Genomic DNA, 20,188 nt, shown 5'->3' on the forward strand with positions numbered 1-20,188 from the left:
TCTCTACAATAAACTCAACCAGAAGCCAAAAGGAAATGGATCTCCCCTTCACAGAGTAACTGTCCCTTCTTGTTTCAGAAGTAGACCCAGCTCAATTCTGTCTTTCAATCAAAGCTTCTGTCATTTCCATTCAATCTACATGAACCCAATCTTTCAGAAGCTAATAGGAGATTCATAGCCTGTAAACAGTAACTAATACTTCTCATATATATTTTTATGAAATAATTAAATGCCAATTAATAAGTCTACTATACTTAGAAGCTATTGTCAATTTATTCTTTAATTTTTTAAAAAAAAGCACATAGATCTCCTTGAGGTTTTGAAGTTACTGACAAAAAAAGTCAATAGTATATCATTGGTTGCATTTTTTGTTGTTATACATCTTGAATTTTATTTCTTCTTTGGGGTTAGGGTTGAGGGGAAACAAATTTTGACTAAGAAACAAAATTTTGTTGAAATTGTATCCTGAAGGTTTTAAATAAGTAGAAGAGGGGCATATAGGTAGTTGGTAAACTGGGGTCTAAAGTTGTTACCCCATTTCCATGTCAGCCACCATGACTTCCTGTCCCAAACCAAATTACTATACAGAAGGGAACTATTTTATTCTTTATTTTTCTCGTTAATGATCCAGACAAGAGATATAGAAAGGGAGGTGCCACCACAAGTTCCCAAGAACAAGGGGCACAAACCCATTCCTTCTACTGTCTCTGTCTGAGGTACAATCCCTAAGACCCCTATCAAGGTTAGAAGGTAGCTATATGGACTCAATTTGCTTCCAGACCTTTTCCAGAGCTTGTCTGTCCAGCTTTCACTGACAAATGATGACAAGGCAGGCAAAGACCAAGGTCACAGCCCCTTCAGATTTCCAGAGTAAGTGTTGTTCCATCAGAGGTGAGCTGCAGCTTTTTAATTCATTCCTCTTACAGGAGCTGCATGTGATTTTCTCCACATACTCTATGGAACAACTCAGGAGTGATTAGCCTGGAAGTTAGAACACCACAAATTCTTCCACTAGCCAGTAAGGCATATTTGAGGTACTCACAGAACTTTAAGGTGAAAGTGCAGAGCAACCAGTAGAGATGGGTGCCCTGGGGGAGGTCATGCCTCCCTGCACCTGTAGGCATGGAGTGCTGGGTGTCTGACCTGTCGGACAGAGGGATCTGTTTGAGGCCTTGTGCCTCTGTTGGAGGGCTTACACTGCAGCCTTCTGAGAGGCTGCAGGTCTGGGCTGCAAAATGTTGGAATTGCCTATCAGGGCAAAGGCTTTACTGGGACTTCCATGGCCAGGGTAACAAAAGCCAACATGCATTTGTTGGATTGGGCTATGAGCTCACTTCTTCAGACCCATATGGCCCCCAGAAAGGGCTAAGTCTTAGGGTCTAGCACCTGGTCACCTCTGAGCTGTCCCTATCTCAGCCATCTGCATTTATATGACATTCTGGAAAAGGGAAGACTATAAGAACAAAAATAAAAAAGATCAGTGGTTGCCAATAAGTATGAAGGGGGGTGTGACTATAAACTGGCAGCAGGATGGAATTTAGGGGAATGGAGCTGTTCTGTATGTGGACGCTGGTAGTAGTCACAGGACTCTATGGGTTTGTCAAAACTCATAAATCTGCAGGATTGAAAAATGAAGTTTACTGTAAGCAAATTTAAAAAGAAAGTGCACTGATGTCTATTATATTTTTTTCTATAAGAGATGGAATTTGGAAAAAATAGTTGAAATTATGAGATAGTTGAAATAGTATTCATCTTTCTCATAACTTCTAGGAAAATCACTTGTTTCTGTATTATTAGTAGTAAATAATTCTTGATCGTCTTCTTAAAAATGAATAATATAGATATGATGACGCATAAAGAATAGCAAAGTCAAGTACAATGACAGCCCTATTCAATTTTAATAGGACACCTGAAACATAATTCCTAACCCCCATAAAACCATTTCTACCTTTTTCTGCCTTGATCCTTCTCGGCTAAAAAGTTGATAAGCAAAAGGATATATATATATATACACTTTTTTTTCATCATAGAACACTTGGAGTTTACCAGACTCCATCAGTGGAAACTAATCATGTTCACATACAAAACTGTTTACTATAAAACTTGACCAACTTGGTAGTTCTTATTCACATCTGTGTCTCCAGAAGCTCCAGCCTGCTCATGTGTTTAGAAGCCAAAGACCTTTTTTCCCTTGGGTAGAAACTGCAAATTTGCTAGTTAATTAGGTAATTTGTTTCTCTGCTTTGTGAACAGTGCTCATTTGTTCTTCCTCTTTCCTCAGATTCATGCTGCTGGAGTCTCTTCCCATTTTGAATGTCTTCCACCTCCCTCAAACCCCAAACAAGATGGTCAATTAATTTCCTAAAGATTTCTTGAGTCTGTGTGCGTTTAATAAAAAAAAAAATGAAAAATGCAGTAATCTGGAAGATCTGTCTAACAGAAGTAACAGTACCTTTTTTTTAATAGAGGAAGTTTCCAGTTAGTAAATAATGTTAACTAAGGTCAATTTCAGGTGATATCTCTCAACCAATTAAGAGGAGCATTTGCGAGTTCTAAACCAGATATTCCTATAGGAATATTCCTTACAGTTCTTCTGTTTAGTCAATAGAAACAAAATACAGGTCTCCCAGCTATAACTCCTTCTGGTCTTATCTCAACTCATTTAGCAGCCCACTAAAGAAATAATTTCACAGTGAGATTTATAAAGGTAAAAATATAGCAGTAGCTTTTTATATTCTTTAAACCATAGCTTTTCCTTGCACTCTTCCTTGAAAACTACTTAAACTCTCTGTGAATATTTAGATACCTGTTCTTTCATGAGTAACTGACCTGTTTAGAGACAAAACCGTTTGTCTGGGAAACAATAGGGTAAATTTGGTTTGAGTTCATAATTACAGAAAATGAAAAGCTATTTGTGAAAACAAATGGCCCAAAACATCACTAAAACATCCGAGAGACTAATTTGTGTTCTACAAATCTGTATTCTTTCCACCAACTTCAGGGCTCAGATTGTATTTCTCCCCAGTCTCAGAATGCGTCACTGTAGCCTTGACTACAAGGGAGCCATTGATTCAGAATACAGAGAGAGGTTGGGGCAGTCCCTACACAAGTGAGTCCCTGAGCCTGTTACGTCTCTCCTGGACCTAAGCAAATTGGAACCTGCCTAATACTTTATGCTCCTCTAAACTCAGTCTGACATAGTTCCTCATAGTGATTCATCAGCTTGAGAAAACAGGCTGTTTACAAAACTACCATTGTGTAAAAACAAACCTCCTGCAACAATTTCAGTGTTTATTCTTTGATGTTGGATGGCAGGATGGCAGATTAGAAGATACTTAACCAAGCTTCAAGGCACTATGGTATCTTAGTAAATTTCTGAACTGAGATTATATTCTCTGGCTGTGAGGGAGTATAGTCCTAACTAATTACCTACCATGGATAATAAATAAAAAACTATTTCAATATGAGCTTACATAATTAAATAGTGAGAAATATATGGGGAAGACTCAGAAAATGGGAAAATGGCATGATTTGCCACCATGTTCCTGAGTTTCTTCTATTGGTTTTGCACTGAATTTTTTCACTTCTCTGGATTTCTCAGATCTGAAACTGAAAGCCATTAATATCATCTTTTATTCTGATATAAATAATAATAACTTTTCCAAAAATATTATGACAGCAGAAAGAATTTCCATCGTGTACAGGTATCTTAAGATCAATTTATGGTGGTATCTGGTCACTGTCAAGTTTTTCATCCAGTTTTCAAACATTTGGAGCCTAACATCTTCATAATGCCACACTTTGGTTACTGATTTTTATCATTATTAAATACAAATTTATTTATATCTAGAATGTGAGTCTGTAATTTCACATTCTGTGATATTACTATGATTACTTTTTAGCCCAGTCTCCCCTGACTTTTAGATAAAAATATGAGCAGCCCTTCTTATGAAAGATAATTCATGCCTTTTCCTTGGCTCACACATTTTGCTTGTTTTTTGTTTGTTTTAACTGCATTCACTTTATTCAACCTCAGTAAATGCAATTTCTTATTAGGTCCTTTGTTTTTTCTTATCATCTTACATTCCTTTGTTCTTTATGTACATATGGATGAAATAAATGAGCTCCCAAGTTTGTTTCCTTTCTTTTTCTCATACTAATTCCTTCTCAGACCTCACCTTTCTTTTAAGCCAGCCTTGGTCACCTTAACATTTCCAGGGTCCACTAATAATGCATTTCTGTCTTCAGGTCTGTAGTAACAACCCCTTCCTTTGAGTGATTCCCATCCTTTCTCTGTGCCTTGCCTGTGCCCCATTGGGACTGTAAGCCCCATGGACACAGAATATAACTAATGCTGCATTCACTACAGAATCCAGCATCATCAGTAGCAGCTATGACAATATATTCAGAATTTTAATTAACTTGCAGACAATTGCATCAATATAGTTATGTTGGAACTCTCTTAGAGCATATTTAATTCATCTTAATCATTGCTGAAATAATAAGCATCAGTAAAACGTTGATGCGATGTTGATAGCCTGGGGGAAAGTTCTCGGGAACAATCTTCAAGGTGCGCTTATGCCTCAGAACACATAATCCCTAATGTTGCTAAGTCATTTCTATTCTGGAGATACTGCTACTAAGCAGCCAGACCAATATATGGCATACACTCTTATGTCATACGGACCATGTGTTAATGGGTAAATATGCAGGCTGGTGTGTACTTCCTTCTATGTGACTCTGAAAATCTAAATCTAAAAACCTAATTATCACTTACTGCTTTCTCTTTATATAAAATAATAAGACAATCATTAAAGACTCATAAACCTTTGATTTTTCACCTGTGAAGGGCATGTACAGTATCACAAATGTCACTAGACAGCTCATGTTCTGCAGCTAATGCTAATAAAAGGCAGGAGACTATGGGCAAATATGTCCTTGAATTACTTCTGAAAATGAAACTATTCTCTTTTTGTAAAATAATACATCTCTACATGAAAGATAATTTGTGTTGTATATCAAGAATTTATCTAAAAAGGTCATTTCTGAGGACACTCTATGGACAATCCTTTTTTTAGTTTTCAGTGTAGTAATTACAATCCTGCTGAACCAAACCAATTTTAATAAATATATAAATAGTAGAATAAACTCAGAGTGTTTAAATTATTATTATTATTCTTCAATACATTTGAGCCTTCCATTTGTATGAAGAAAACAAAAAGAATTATTTTAACTAAATTCTGTGTAATTTTGAGTGCTTGTGCTGGACCCTGGGTTATGCCCCTCAGTGAGGAAAGTGTGGGAGTCTTTGCCTTCTTGGAGTTCACAATCAATCAAGGAAAACACATTTAATAAGTAATCAGGGGACAGATGAATGTTATAAATGGGGGGAATGGACAATTATAGGAACATATGAAAACATGATTTATCTTGAACAGGAGGGGATCACCTCATGATCTAGAAAATGGTCCATTGTAGCCAATAAACCTTTCCATTTAAAGTGCCTGAACAAACTGATTCCACATAGGCCAATTTGATCATGCAAGAGTCAATATAGTTAAAACCTAGAGTTCTGGAAGTCCAAAGTTTAGTTCCATTTTGGATCCCTTGACTTCCCTCATGAGGAATCTCTCCTTTCTTTCTCCCTATCCTGGCTGGTTGCCCAGGTTTCTAGCAAAATGTGTGAACTGGAAATTGAATCTGAGAATATAAGTGACTCACATAAACTCTTCTCCTTTATTAGCAAGTAAGTCTTAAAAAAAAAAAAAGTCCTGCCGATTGGATCAGTAGCTGCATTTGCACGTGACTCTGAAGTCTGTTATTATTCAGACATTCTTGAAAACATTCTTGGATATAAATAGGAAATGGAAATTTTGCTAGTTTGTTTATCAAAATGCAATTAAATATTTGGAGTAAGGGAAGAAGGGATAATATCATTGAATCTGGAACCAAAAATTATGTAGGTTAAAAGGTACATTATATTTCAAAACGATGGTGTTGCCTAAGCAAGAAAATGAAGGTAAGCAGGCTATAACAAAAGCTTTTTTAAAATAGGCAAGCACAGTATTTCCTTATACAGAGTAGGCAATCACAAACATTTGTAGATTGAAGGCATGAATCACTACAGAGCTGAATCAGTGGGCTCAAGTTCCCACATGTTATGAAGAACTAAACGTGCCTTTTAACAGACTACACAAAATATAACTGTTGGCAAGATGACATTTTTCTCCATTTTTCCCTTCACAACCTCTTTTCAGTGGTCATTTCAGCTTTAAATTCCTCCAGTATAGAAAGTGGTAACATGACAGGATCCTTTGCAAACTATTTCCTTAGACCTTGGTAAGGCTACTGGCTTGAAAGAGTGCACACAGCAACCCTGACTGGGCATGAAGTAGCAGTGGATGCCCAGTCAACCTCCCAAACAACACACTGCAAAAAAGAAGGAACAAAAATGCAGAAGATAAAGGAAGAAAGCATTGCTTGCTCTCACTATAACACTCACATTCCCGTCTTGGGTCCAGTTGGTCATGTTCTGTTGAGTGAATTGGAGGGTGCCGTCTCCCCAGACTTCACCCTGACTCCCCAGAAGCACTGAGGCATCCTGACAAGGAGGTACATGGCTCCATGCCTTTCCATCTAAACAGATGACCACAGGAAACTTTAATGTATAATCTTATGTAGAAATGAGGTGTGGTCCACATATCACTAGAGTTATATAGATGATTCCAGAAGAGTAATTGGGTGGGATTGAGAGAAGGAAATGCCACAAAGACAGTAAGTTTTGATTGTATGACACTATTTCACAAATGCTGGTGTGAATGACCACAATATTTTGCATCAGATTACTCCCCCTACAGAGGGTTATTTTTAAAATCATTTAAACGACTAATAACCTCTTCAGACTTCTCCTTGGAGAAAAGCAATCAATGAAATGCCCAAGCCTCACACATCTTCAATAGGAGATTTCTGTTACTGTGTGACCATCTGTGTGCCTGCTTCCCAATAGGAATTGCATCTGACAATGCCTGCCAAATACATGACTTGATGTCATCATTATATTCCAAATAAATAGGTCTCTGTGAATACACAAGTTTGAAGGTGCATCAGTACCTTTAAAGTAGGCATAGAGGATACAAATTCCTTTTGATAAGAATTGTGTGCACAACTGGAGTAGTTATATAGGCTATCTCTAGTTCTGGGGACAGAAATAAGTAACATGATTTTGAGTCGGGCTATTCTTAATATTCAAATATCATGTGGATTGCTAATACTTTGAAAAATTTTAAATGCATCACTCACCTTCATTCTTAGTGCCCTCATCCACTCTCCCTCATTCTTCTCGTACTCAGTATATGGCAACTGTGTATTACATGGAACCGACACTTAGAAGCTAATCGATTGGCACGAATTTGACAAATGTAATTCTCCATCTAACTCAGTGAATTCAGAACATCTCACAAGAAAGGACAAGAATGTGGGGTTTGTAAGTCTAGAAGATTTGGTGTTCCTTTCTGCAAGCAGAGTACAACTGGGGACTTTATAATGCACCCAGATAATCGAATAAAATTTTACTCCCAAATGGGAGGATGAGGTTTCCATCATCTTTCTCTTTGAGGGCCTAAGTTTTCCCTTATTATACACATGATCTACTCCTTTAGCGACAGAATTCCAGTTTTACAGTCCTAGGAATATCAATAAAGAAACAAATGGGCTTGGGGCCCCTGGGTGGTTCAGTCAGTTGGGCGTCCATCTTCAGCTCAGGTCATGATCTCATGGTGCCTGAGTTCAGGCCCCACGTCAGATTCTGTGCTGACAGCTCAAAGCCTGGACCCTGCTGCAGATTCTGTGCCTCCCTCTCTCTCTGCTCCTATCCTGCTCACACTCTGTCTGTCTCTCTCTCAAAAATAAATAAACATAAATTTTAAAAGTATTTTTAAAGGAAGTTAACTTCCCAAAACACAGGCAGGCAGTGTTAATGTCTTCAATGTACTTCAATATTCAGCAGAGAACAAGAAAAAATTTATTAAATATAAATCTGAAATTGAGATTTTACCAACTTCTTCAGCTTTTTATTCATTAAAATCTTCTTAAAATATTTGGAGCAAAGGGAAAAATGTTTTTTCATAGAGCCCAGAAGCAGAGTCACATAAATAAAAAGACAGGTAATGTTATTTTCAAAGCATCTTATCCAACCAGGAAACTAAATTCAGAGTAACTTCACTAAAGCCTTTGAAATGGGGCAACACCACATTTCCTGGATCATAGTAGTCATGCAAGAAAAATTTGTTGATTACGAGATAAATGTAGAAATTTACGTCAGTAGCCTAAAGAACTAAATCAGTTGGCCAGACTCTCGCCACAGGCAAGAAACTTCTCCGGAAGATGAGTCTACCTCTCCTATCTACTCATGTTCCGTCTGTGTGGATCCAGTCCTGAGAAGAATACATTCATTTTCTCTCTGTCTCCCTCACTGCAGGGGTCATTTTAGCTTCTGGTCATCCCAAGAAGGGGGATGTAAAATCCAGGAAATTTCCAGTCACCTCCCTTTGAGTTCTGAACTTAGCACCCACCCACAATTTGTGCCCACAACAATCTGTGGATCTCCTGGGCATGAGACTGCAGCTCTTCCAGAGTAGATGCCTGCCGCACCCCTCAATGGACTGCTTCTAAAAAGAAGGCAGGTTAGAACCAGAGGGCAGAGGAGGAAAAAGCAGAAGGTAGAGGAAGAAAGAGTTGCTTCCGACAAACTCTGCCACTCTCACTCTCATTCCCATCTTGTTTGTTATGCGGGTCATTTGTTCTGGATCTCCTCTGTTAGAGAATCTGGCAATGTCACCTCCCAAGACTTAATTCTTCCTCCCCCCAAACACAGAAGTGTCCTGACAAATAAGCATATAGTCCTTCAGTCTGGGCAGATGACCACAGAAAACCTTAACGTGTCATTTTGCCTGGAAATGAGGAGGAGATCACATCTTATTAGAAAGTTGTGCAGATGATTCCCCAAAATGGATCTGCACGAAGTGTGGAGAAACCAAAATGCTACCACAAAGGATAGACATTGGCCGTATGAAATTATATGCTTCTATGGATAACACATCTTGGCATTTTAGTCTTCTAGACAGAGGGTTTTTAAATGGATTTATGTTTGAAGATGTTTAAATAACCGAATAATACCCTCTGTAGAAATCTCCTTGGAGAAGAAATGTCCATGCCTTGCTGATCTCAATCACAGTCTTACTAGGAAACTTCTGTTCCTATGTGACCATCAGCGGGCCCGATTTGTAGTGGGAACTGCACCCACCAAGGCCTGCCAAATAACAGATATCTTGATGTTACCATTAGACCCGAAGAAATTACTTTTATAAATCACTCAGTTTGACAATATGTTGGCACATTTAAATTAGGAATAAATGACACCAATTTTCCCTTTGATAAATATTTATCCCAAATCAGGGTTGGTATGTACACATAAATAATGTAACTATCCAGAAGATCTCCAGATCCAGGGATAGGAATAATTAACATTTGGCCATGAGCATAGTCTTTCTTGATAAAATTATAGTATCAAGTGCAATTGTTGAACAACTTTTTAAATACCTCACCACTTGCATTTTCTCAGCACCTTCATCCCTACATCCTCACCTTAGTACCATTTAATCTCTTGCAATGCCTGTGGATCCTCTGAAGGATTCTACATGTGACTTAGCTAGTGAAACCATGGAGAAAAGAGAACAAGCCTTCCACTTTTCTAACTATTATCATGAACCCTGTGATATCATAGTATCGTGTTTTACATCATTTTGTTTTGGAGTTGGAACAGACATGTTGGTCAGCCGATAATATTGTATGTGAAATCTTTATTCCCACTAGATTAACATGGTCTATTATATCAAAAGCACATGATTTGGTAGCTATTCTTCTTAGTATTTGAGTGAATTCTTTACCATGTTTCTAAAGTACTCATATATCTACATATTTTACTTAATGATATGTGTATCAGTCAGAGTTTTCTAGAGAAACACAACCAATAGGATATATGCATATATGTATATATAGAATACATATATATGTGTGTGTGTGCGTATATATATATATATGGAGAGAGAGGAGAGAGATTTTAAGGGATTTGCTCGTGTGACTGTGGAGGCTTGAAAGTACAAAACCTGTGTGGCAGGCAGGAAGCCTGGAAATGCAGACAGGATTTCTATGTTAGTCTTGGGAATTCCTTTTCTGGAAAACCCCAGGTTTTGGTCTTAAGTCCTTTAACTCTTTGAGTAAGTCCCACCCACATTTTTGAGGGCAACTGACTTTACTTAAAGTCAAATGATTGAAAATATTAATGATACCTGTAAACGTCTTCACAACTACATGTAGGCTAGTGTTTGACCAAACATTTAGGCACTGTAGCTTAGCCAAGTTGGCACATAAAATTAATTATCAACAGTGTGTAATCTATATTACCTACAAAATAAGGTCAGGTACCCTTTATTATTCAAATTAAAATAGTCTCAACTGCTTTCTCACTTATCCCTAGAATAGTCTCTTCTCCCTAGGATCGCCACTTCCATGATGCCAAGAGGTCTTTTCAGTCAGCTTTGGTAGCTCTCACCAGTGGTTTCACCAAAATCTGGTGTGGTCCTTACAACTATAAGGACCAGGAATCTTTATCAGCTGCAGATGACTGTTACATTAGGGGCCAATCTGTCTTTGGAGTTTGGAGGGTTGGGGATCAGATGCGTTGGAGCAGATGCTCAACAGCTACTCTTAGTGCCACACATGTCTGTGGAGTCCTATGGGTCCGGAGGGCTGGAGCACCTGTTGGTTCTGTTGTAGCTTCATAAAAAAATGACCCCACCTGCTTCCTCATTACTTCTATGATGGTGGAGGCTTTGCCACTGCTTAGTCCTAGTCTCTCAGATTGCATATATTAAGCATAAGGGGATCTTTCCCTGAGGGTTAACTGTGAACACCCCATGTAAGTACTGGTCTGAAAGTGCTCTGTTCTTCCTATAAGGCCACCAGTCCTATCAGATTAGAGTCCCATCCTTATGATCTCATTTAACCTCAGTAAACTCATAAAGGCTCTATTTCTAAGTATAGACATTGAGAGTTTGGCTTTAACATAGGAATTGGGACAATACAGTCCATAGAACTTTCCTCATGTCTTCACTGTCCCTCAAATCCAGTGTTGCATTCTTCTGACTTTTGCTAAGTCTTCCACGGCAATGCACTTATTTAACATCTCAATGCTAGGAGGTAGGGATGATGACATGATACTAGTGTTAATAGCAAATAGCAATCTCTCAAGGGTATTATTTCTTAACATGAAGAACACAAATAAACTAATATCAGCCTAAGAACATGCCCCCTCTCCTACACTTACTTCTATTAAACCAAAGAAATTAAAGACAGAAAAAAAAAAGGGGGGGGGGAGAAACTGTGAATACATTACTGGTATCTAAACTTCCAGTCAATGAGCAAACCCACAGCCAACACAACAGTCTCTGCCTGTAGCCTCAGAACCTCTATCCCTCAAGACAGAATTGATCAATAAGTAGATAAGTACACTGTTCTATTTTCATCTCAAGACATTTTATTTCCTAGAGTCATCAGAAATTTAATTTTAAATATTTTAAATAGTGGTCAATTGATATAAGGTAATACATTCTCATCAGTAAATACCACTATGATTTGACTAATTCAAATTCCATTTTTCTAATAATTTAGAATTGTGATTATTGCCCAACAAATTTTACAAAAAAGAGGAACACAACATTACCATTGGGAAGGTTCACAAAAAGTAAATTTCACTTCCTGAAGTTTGTCCCAGCAATAAATCCAGTTAACAGCAAACTTCTTGCTCAATAACATAATTTAATGAAGCTCATTAAATGTGTATATATAGATATATAAAACTTAATTTTCTCAACAACAGTGCTGTGTAGGAATCAACCATTATTCTAGTTATCAGATGAGGAAACTAAGGCTTAGTCAGTAAATGGCAGATCTGAGACCAAGATCTGATTAGGTGAGTTTCCAAATCTATACTTCCTCATTTTTCTTCAGTGCTTCCCACTATGCATGTTCTGGGCTCAACAATGTGGTAGGGTCTGTGAACGATTTAAAAGCAGTATAAAGAATTACTAGCCTCCTGAAGAAATTTTAAGCTCTGTTCCGATAGCAAGAAAAATGTGATGACATTATAATAAAGAATTATAATAGCTAAAAGCTTCTGGATACTTTATGTCACACACTCTTCTAAATTCTTTACATGTAATGATTCACTTAATCCTTATAACAGCCGACTGGGTGGTAGTAATTATTCCCACTTAATAAATGAGTGTCAAACAGGTATTAAGTGGCCAAGTTAGGATTTGAACCCAAGAAGTCTGACTCCAAAGCCCATAGTCCTATCCACTAAGGGCAGAAGATTTTGTAGGATGAATCTGGAAAAAGAAGATCTAATGGGTCAGAAAAGAATTCTCTGATCAGCACAAGAGAACTTGATCATGATAAGAATCAAGTTCCCTACCACATATTCTGACAGCATTGGAGGGAACGGGAGGGGGAAAGGCATGCATATGCACATCAGGGAGAGATTCAGCAGAGAAATAATAGGTTTGGTTCTTTTCTCCCTAGAAGCCAGATGTTGGCTCAGGGATGCAGGACCAGAAAGAGGCACACGTTTCCTGACCATCTCTGAGTATATGCAATTCAATTTCAAGAATGTTAGGAAGTTGAATGTGAAAGCAAAGACACCCCAAAGTTCAAATGTTAACTGGGAAATAATAACACAAAATGGTTTCCACAAATGAAGTTTAAAGAGGATAGTGACTACCCAGAAATAGTGTTTATCCCCTTGGGTCACTGAGTTGTTTTTAGAGTGCTTAGAAAGGCCTGGCACACAGTGAGCTCTATATCAGTGTTTGTTGAATAGGATAAATGGATATCTATACTCGGTAGACAGACAATGTCTCAAACCCATTGTGTTTCTCCTTCCCTGCACTTACTATCTTATTTAAATCCCATGACTTCTGGTGCATCACTGAAACAGCAACTGTGTGGCTCCTGACTGCATGGTAGGGAGGGGCAAGGTACCCTAAATAAGAGGAGACTGGACAGATAATTCTAATTTCCATGAGAAATGGAAAGAACATGGAAAAGCCATTTCAGAATACAGAAACAATGGTAGAGAACAATCAGAAGCTGGAAGCTTTGTGATTCCAAAACCTACCGAGTCTTGTAAGGTTTCTGTTCCATGAAGCTGCTACCTTTTATATTGTTAGTTCAGGTCAGAGAATGTACACTATGGGTGCCTGGGTGTCTCAGTTGGTTGAGCATCCAAACTCTTGATTTTGGCTCATGTCATGATCTCAGGGTTGTGAGATGGTGTCCTGTGAAGGACTCTGTGCTGGGCATGAAGCCTGCTTGGGATTTTTCTCCCTCCCTCCCCACCAATCCCTCCCTCACTCCCCCTCCCACCACCTCTAAAAAAGAAAAGAAAAGAAAATGACCACTAATTTGTCAATGACATGAGTACATTGATTTCCTAAAAAACTGACATTTTTCATGGCCTTAAACTCAGTCCCTCCAATCTCCCATTAGAGTAAATTCTCTTTTATATCAAAAACAAAGTCTTAATCCCTTGAGCCTCAGTCTTTATTGTTTTTAAGTAGGCACATTACTGATCCTCCTAGTCTCTTAGAATTTCTGTTCCATGTCTGTAGTCATTTTTAAGTTAAGAATATTATTTATAATTTAAAAGTATTTTTTTATGTGGTCTCTTTTCAGGAGAAATAAAAACTCTTCTTTTCTATTCTGAAAATATAGCTTCTTTTTCCAAATTTCATCCATGGGCACCTGTTCTTCACTCAGTTTCCTGCAGTCACAATAATAGAAGCACTTAATGTTCTCTGAGCTGCCACAACATGGGAAAAGCTATTACAGATTTTATTATACTCAGTAGAAAAAAATAAGGCTTTTAACATTCTCTGGTATTGCTTTGCAATTTATAAAAAGGTTAGTGAAACAGCAGTCTGAAAATGCTCTCACCTTCCACCATAGGCAGTAAATGTCCATGGGGGAACTTGCCATTGGTTCCGTGGCAGAACCCAACTCACTCAGTGGAAATGACACTTCCAAGTGGGTTTTCCCTGGTTAATTTGACTTCTCTTGCTCCTTCACAATGCTTTAAATTTTTCCCTTCTCCCTACTACGGCAACTATCTGTTTAAACCTTCAGAATTTTAATGTTTTTAAATTTTGTGTGATTCTCCAGAAAAATATGAACTAGTCTTCTATTTTCTCCACATCATCAGCTCTCAAGGACTGGTGTTAGGCTTCAATCAATCCCTTGGGGATTCAATAATTTTGATTTATTTGAACCAATCCTCTGCTTTTACCAAGTGGCTCCATATTACACTAGTGGCAGAAATAAATTTGGTTTTCCTTGCTTTCTCCTTCTCTGACTTTCCCTCACTCTTACTCCAAGTGATGAAAGATGTTCCATAATGTTATCTTTATGCCAGTTTATATCTTGAAATTATTTTTAAACTCTTTTGCTCATTTTGAAACTAAATGCAAACAGTACATTGTGGCATTTTCTCTTTCCTCTTGGTGATTCCGTATTCTTCTTGAGGGTTTCTAGTTCAGATTGAATCCAAGCCCTGAGAGAGCATGGACCCACATACGTCCGATCAGATCCTCACTGAGCCGGACACCTACTTACTGCCTGAAGTAGCCTTCGAGATGTCCTCATTAAAGGAACTCTCCTCTTCTTCCAGGCACTGTCTAGACACTAAAGGTTAGAGTCACTCACCCTGCGCTAAGGGTGGCTGTTGGACTAAATGTTTCACCAATGGAATACAAGTGGAAGTGATATATGCAAATTCTGCCTCGTTTGGTTAGTAAGAAATTACTCTCCTTTGACTTGCTCTGTTGCTCCTTTGTGCTAACTAGACACAAATATGCCTGAGATGCAGCTTCAGCCTTCCAGACAAGCCAGGGCCCTGAGAAAAAAGGAAAAATGATGGAAACAACGTTTCCCTGAATGACAGAGCTCTCCCACAGCCTCCACCAAGTAGACTATTGTGTGAGCAGGGAAAAGTGCCTATCTGTTGCAAGCCACTGTATATCATATATTTGGGTCATTTTGCTTTAGCAACTTAGCCTTTATTCTCACTTTTCCTTGGAGCCAAGACAGATTTTCTCTGTCTTCTCCCACATTATCCTACAAGGGATACAAACAAACCTTGTGGATGTGGAAAGGGAAACATCTCTGCTGGCCTCTGCAACAGTCATTCCACATAGAGCCCCATTCAATCAATATTTAATGTGTGCATGTCTTGTACAGGACTCTGGCCTAGGCATTGTGCGGGAATGGATACCAGCCTAGCTTGCTCAGAAAAGAGAAGAAAACATGCCCAACAGGAGGGATCATGAGAGACCTCAAAAAGGATGTAATATTAGATTTCATAGATGGAGATAAAGGAATGGAAATCCTAAGCAAGAAGGAATACACTAGCAAAGAGACAGAGACAATAAAATTCTCAGCTAGGCTACAGCATCATGGTGTAAGGACACAGGTTGGATCCGGCCCTCCCCACCAGGCCTTCCCAGCCGCGGGGGGGGGAACGCGGGGAGCGGGGGGGCGACGCGGGGAGGGGGGGCGGCGTTCCCTCTCCGACAGCAGGTCCGATCCAGCCTTCCCCTGTACTTAAAGGAGAAGGTGCCGGCTTCTCCTGAAAGGGCACACCTTAAGGAGGGACAACTCCTACGGTGCCCAATCGGCACCTTTGACCTTTCTAGAGGTGGGCCTAGTCACGCCCCACTTAGGGCGTCCTGGGCCCACTCTGATTGGTCAGTGCTCCGGATGGTGTGATTGGCTCCCACAACTGCCAGTGTTGATGGGGGGGGCAGGGATTGGATCACTGTACACCTGTCATCATTTCCTGTAACTCCCCCTCCCAAAGGCATAAAAGGCCCTGCCCTGCCTTTGTTCGGGGCTCTCTCCACGTGGCCAGCAGGTTGGTTTGAGACTGTGAGCCCAAGCTTAAGGCTTAATAAAGGTAATAAAGGCCCTTTGCTTTTGCAGGCGTGACTCGGTCTCCCTAGCAGTCTCTGGTGTTTGTTTTGGGGTGATTTTATAAACTTGGGTACAACAATGGGAAGGAAGAGAAAGTGGAAGATAAAATTTAAAAATATGTAGTTAGACTTCATTGTTGGAAAAGTAGCAGAAAGAGTTCTGGCACGAAGTGTGGTGAGTCCTAAATGACAGCCTTTATCATTAGACAATGGAAGACATTGAAATCCTCTGCAAGCCTCATAACCCAGGCCTAGGCAAATATTCTTTTCCTCTTTTGATTTGAACTGACTCCCCTTGCTGGCCAGTGACGAGTGAAGGCATTTATTTAGTGAATTGCCTTCCAGATACAAGGCACTTTATAAGCATTGATAGTAAAGCACTAATGTTATTTTCAGTAACTTACTATTCTCCTGAGAAGGCCAACTTTTCCCACATCTGTTTTTTAGTCTAATCAGTGAATTGTTAAGCTGATTAAAATGTATTAAAGCTATCTGATTTAGTGTGTGTTTTTCTTTGACTGGTCACACTGTAAAATAAAAATGCATGCCTACATACTTTTAACTAGCATATTTGTTTTTGTAGATTGCATCTTTTAAAATGTAAGTAGGAGAAATGTAGAAATCACCTATTTATTTGTATTTGAAATATACCACCATCAATAGTGATGGGTGTCTTTTCTCTACCACATGCAAAACTAACTATTATTTCTCCATGAAAGCAGTGCTGATGGATTAGCTTTTACAAACACAACTAGTGTAGAACTCATAAGATTCCTTTTTCTGCCTGAGTTACTGCACAATGATTGGAAAAACTATAAATGCATCAGGTGAGCCTCAACTGATTATTTTAATAGGATTATGTAGAAATGAGGCCTCACTGCAAAATTTTATCCAAAGGCTATTCTTTTTTCTGATAAAAAAATTTCTTTCAAAATTCCTATTTTGTATTTTAAGGTACAAATAAGGTAGCTTAATAAGCTACCATAATTAAGAAGTGGCTATAAAATTGATAGATATTTGAGAAAGAGAGAGAGAGAGAGAGAGAGAGAGAGAGATGATGATGATGATGATGATGATGATGATGATGATGATGATGGATAGATCATTTTTTCTGAATTATAATAGACTCAGTAGAGCCAGAGACAGAGAATCTCCCCCATTGCCTCTGTCACATTCACTCCTCAAAATTGGGCATCCTATCTATTATTCTGGCAATATAGAATAAAAGAATGCAAGAGATTCATGACACTAAAAATTACCAATATCCTTCTCAGGGAAAAGACCAAGAACTGAGTTCAGCATTATTGCTCTTAACTCACTTTAGCTTCAATTATTCTCCAAAGCCTCTCATTCCAAATGCCTCCTCATCCACACATTATTACTATCTCCACTGCACTACTGCATATACCCTTGCCATTGCCCTTGGAAATATTCCAATTCCTCTCTTACTACAGAAAAAAAAAAAAAAGAACTCTTACCTCATCCTCGTGAAGTTTTATTCCCCTTCCCTTTACTTACTTATCAGACTACTATTGTACTTAAGTTATTGGGCAAAGTATGCACAGAATGGACCATTATTCAAAGTACAAGTTGTGGTGCACTGAGAATTTGGCATCCCAACGTTCCTCCTTGGTAAATGACTACAAATCCAGCTTAATGCACTAATCCTTTTAAAAGCCAAACAAAGATGGGGTGCCTGGGTGATTTCGTTGGTTAAGTATCCGACTCTTGATTTCAGCTCAGATCATGATCTCATGGTTTCAGCAGTTTGAGCCCCACATCAGCCTCTGCACACTGACCCCCTGGAGCCTGCTTGGGATTCTACTCTCTCCCTCTCTCTCTCTGCCCCTCCCCTGCTTCTATTCTCTAATAAATAAACAAATTTTTTTTAAAGCCAAACAAGATCTGATAAAAGAAAAAGTTAAGAATGGAATTAATTTGCTCAGCACCAAACATCCAAGAGAAATTAGAGTGGTTTCACAAAGGTACACACATTTCCAAGAGCATATTAAACCTCTGACAAATAACCATAGGCTAATCTGAACATCAAAGAAGGAAAGAGAGAGAGAGAGAGAGAGAGAGAGAGAGAGAGGCAGGAAGAAAAAAAAAGACTGCCCTGCCCTATTTAGTTCTAATATAACATAAGTAAGTAAAATGCAATAAACAAAAAATGTACCTAAGAGAAAAAGAATGAGTTAAGAAAAATATTTTCATTCATGAGACTCATTTGCTGTTTGGCCACTTTCATTGTATCTTAGCATGGTTACATTCCCCTTACTCTTACTATTCCCTTTCCTCTATTTCCACTGGAAATGATCCTCACTTGGATTTTAATAATGAAGTATTAATACTTTCATCAGAAAGTATGTTTTCTCAGCTAATCTTGTTGCACTGTTTCCTTCTACAAAATATATGCTAAGTTCCCAAGTATCTTAATTTTTTTTGGCTACGATTTACTCCAAATCTGAGAGTGGTCTGGCTTCTGCCACTTTTGTGACTCCTACCATTACCTCCCACCTGAGCCTAAATGCAGAACTTTTGTCACCCACACACCTGAGCCCTGTCCATAGTTAGTGCTGAATGTTAGCTGCTCTGTCATTCCCTCTGCCCCTGCCACTCCATCTTCTCCTCCTCCTTCTCCTTCTGTTCTTCTTCTTCCTTTTCTTCTTCTTCTTCATCATCATCTTCAACATCGTCTGTAGAAGTCCCGGTCCCTTGTCTGGACTTCTGATCCTGTGTTTCTTAGCTAGTTAGCTTAGTTAGTACCTCTTTCTAATGGGTGGTATGGACTTTCAACTTTGTTCAGAAATACAGAACTTCCAGGACCACTCCATAGCTTAGCCAAGTTCCTTGGCCTTCACTTCCATGTCTTCCTAAATCTTTGTTATCTTTATTTCTTCCTTTCATATCACAAGTGTTAGAGGTAGAAGTCACCTTAAAGATCATCTTGCTAACTCCTACTTTCTAAAGGGAAGAAAAGTGAAATTAAAAATTAGTAGGTAAATAACCACAAGTGGAACACACTCTTCCTTCTTTGAATCTGAAGCACTTTTTTCTATAGCTAGGCTTCTCAGCCGGAGACGGTACTGACTCCCAGGCAGTGGCTGGAGACATGGCTGAGTTGGTCCTTTTGTAAATATAAGTGGTCTCCTCAGGGAAAGAAAACTATAGTCCTACTTTGATGAGAAAAGGAAGAGGTTCCACTAAGCAGTGTTGGGACCCCAGCCAGGTCTCAGGGAGGAGTCCTGCAGAGATTCACTAGCTCAGCAAAGATGCAGCCATCTTGCAAACAACACTGGCAGTCAGAATAAGTTACTATATTGTGTTCTCATTTGAATAAGAATTGCATGAGGAAAGAGAGACATTTTCTGGATTTGTATGCACCTTTGTTTCACAACCTTTGTAAGTCAATATGCCCCAGAGGCCTTCTAGCAAAAAGACCAGCCTTCCTGTGAGCTCTTGGATCTGAGGTGGATGGCACCAGGTCCTCTCTGACAAGAGTGTGCAGGGACAGGACTAGAAAACAACATGAGAAACAAAAACCTCCTCAGAATGTCTTTCAGAGTTTTATCTGGTCAGCCACCTAAAACAAACAGGGGAAAAAACAAACAAACACCCTTTGATTTCTATGATGGTATTTTTATCCAGAGAGTATGACCAGCAATTTTATTGCTGATATGCAAACATTTACTATTTTTCAGGCTCAGAATCAGCACCCATGTCCTTTGTCCAATCCAGAGTCTCATGTTTTGTTACTGATTCAAAGTGTACTCATACGTTTTTGCTGTATGTGCAAGCTATACACACAGACTCAAGTCTCTAAAATCGTCAGAGTGTTTTGATGGTGTCAAGTTGCCTCTGGATAGAATCTGGTTAGTAATTTGGCTTCAATACTTATAATTACTGACTGATATAAGATTTGAAACAGACCCCAATTGCCAGAAATAATACTGTAAGGAATCACAGCTCCGTTTTTCCTTTCTCTTCTCAGCAGTATTTTTGACTCAGCATTGATATGTTTATTGCTTATTTGCTTACCTGACTGATTCTTTTAGAAGCTTATGAATTCCTTGAAAACAGAAACCACACCCTGTTTTTCTCTTTAT

At 38.8% G+C, this 20,188-nt stretch overlaps 1 pseudogene; it reads right to left on the reverse strand.

The window, feature by feature from the left end:
- Positions 1–754: 754 nt before the first annotated feature.
- On the reverse strand, positions 755–1,124 carry LOC115278721 (annotated as a pseudogene).
- Positions 1,125–20,188: the final 19,064 nt, after the last annotated feature.

Source organism: Suricata suricatta, chromosome 15 (genome assembly GCF_006229205.1).
Source record: "Suricata suricatta isolate VVHF042 chromosome 15, meerkat_22Aug2017_6uvM2_HiC, whole genome shotgun sequence".
Taxonomy (NCBI): Eukaryota; Metazoa; Chordata; class Mammalia; order Carnivora; family Herpestidae; genus Suricata; species Suricata suricatta.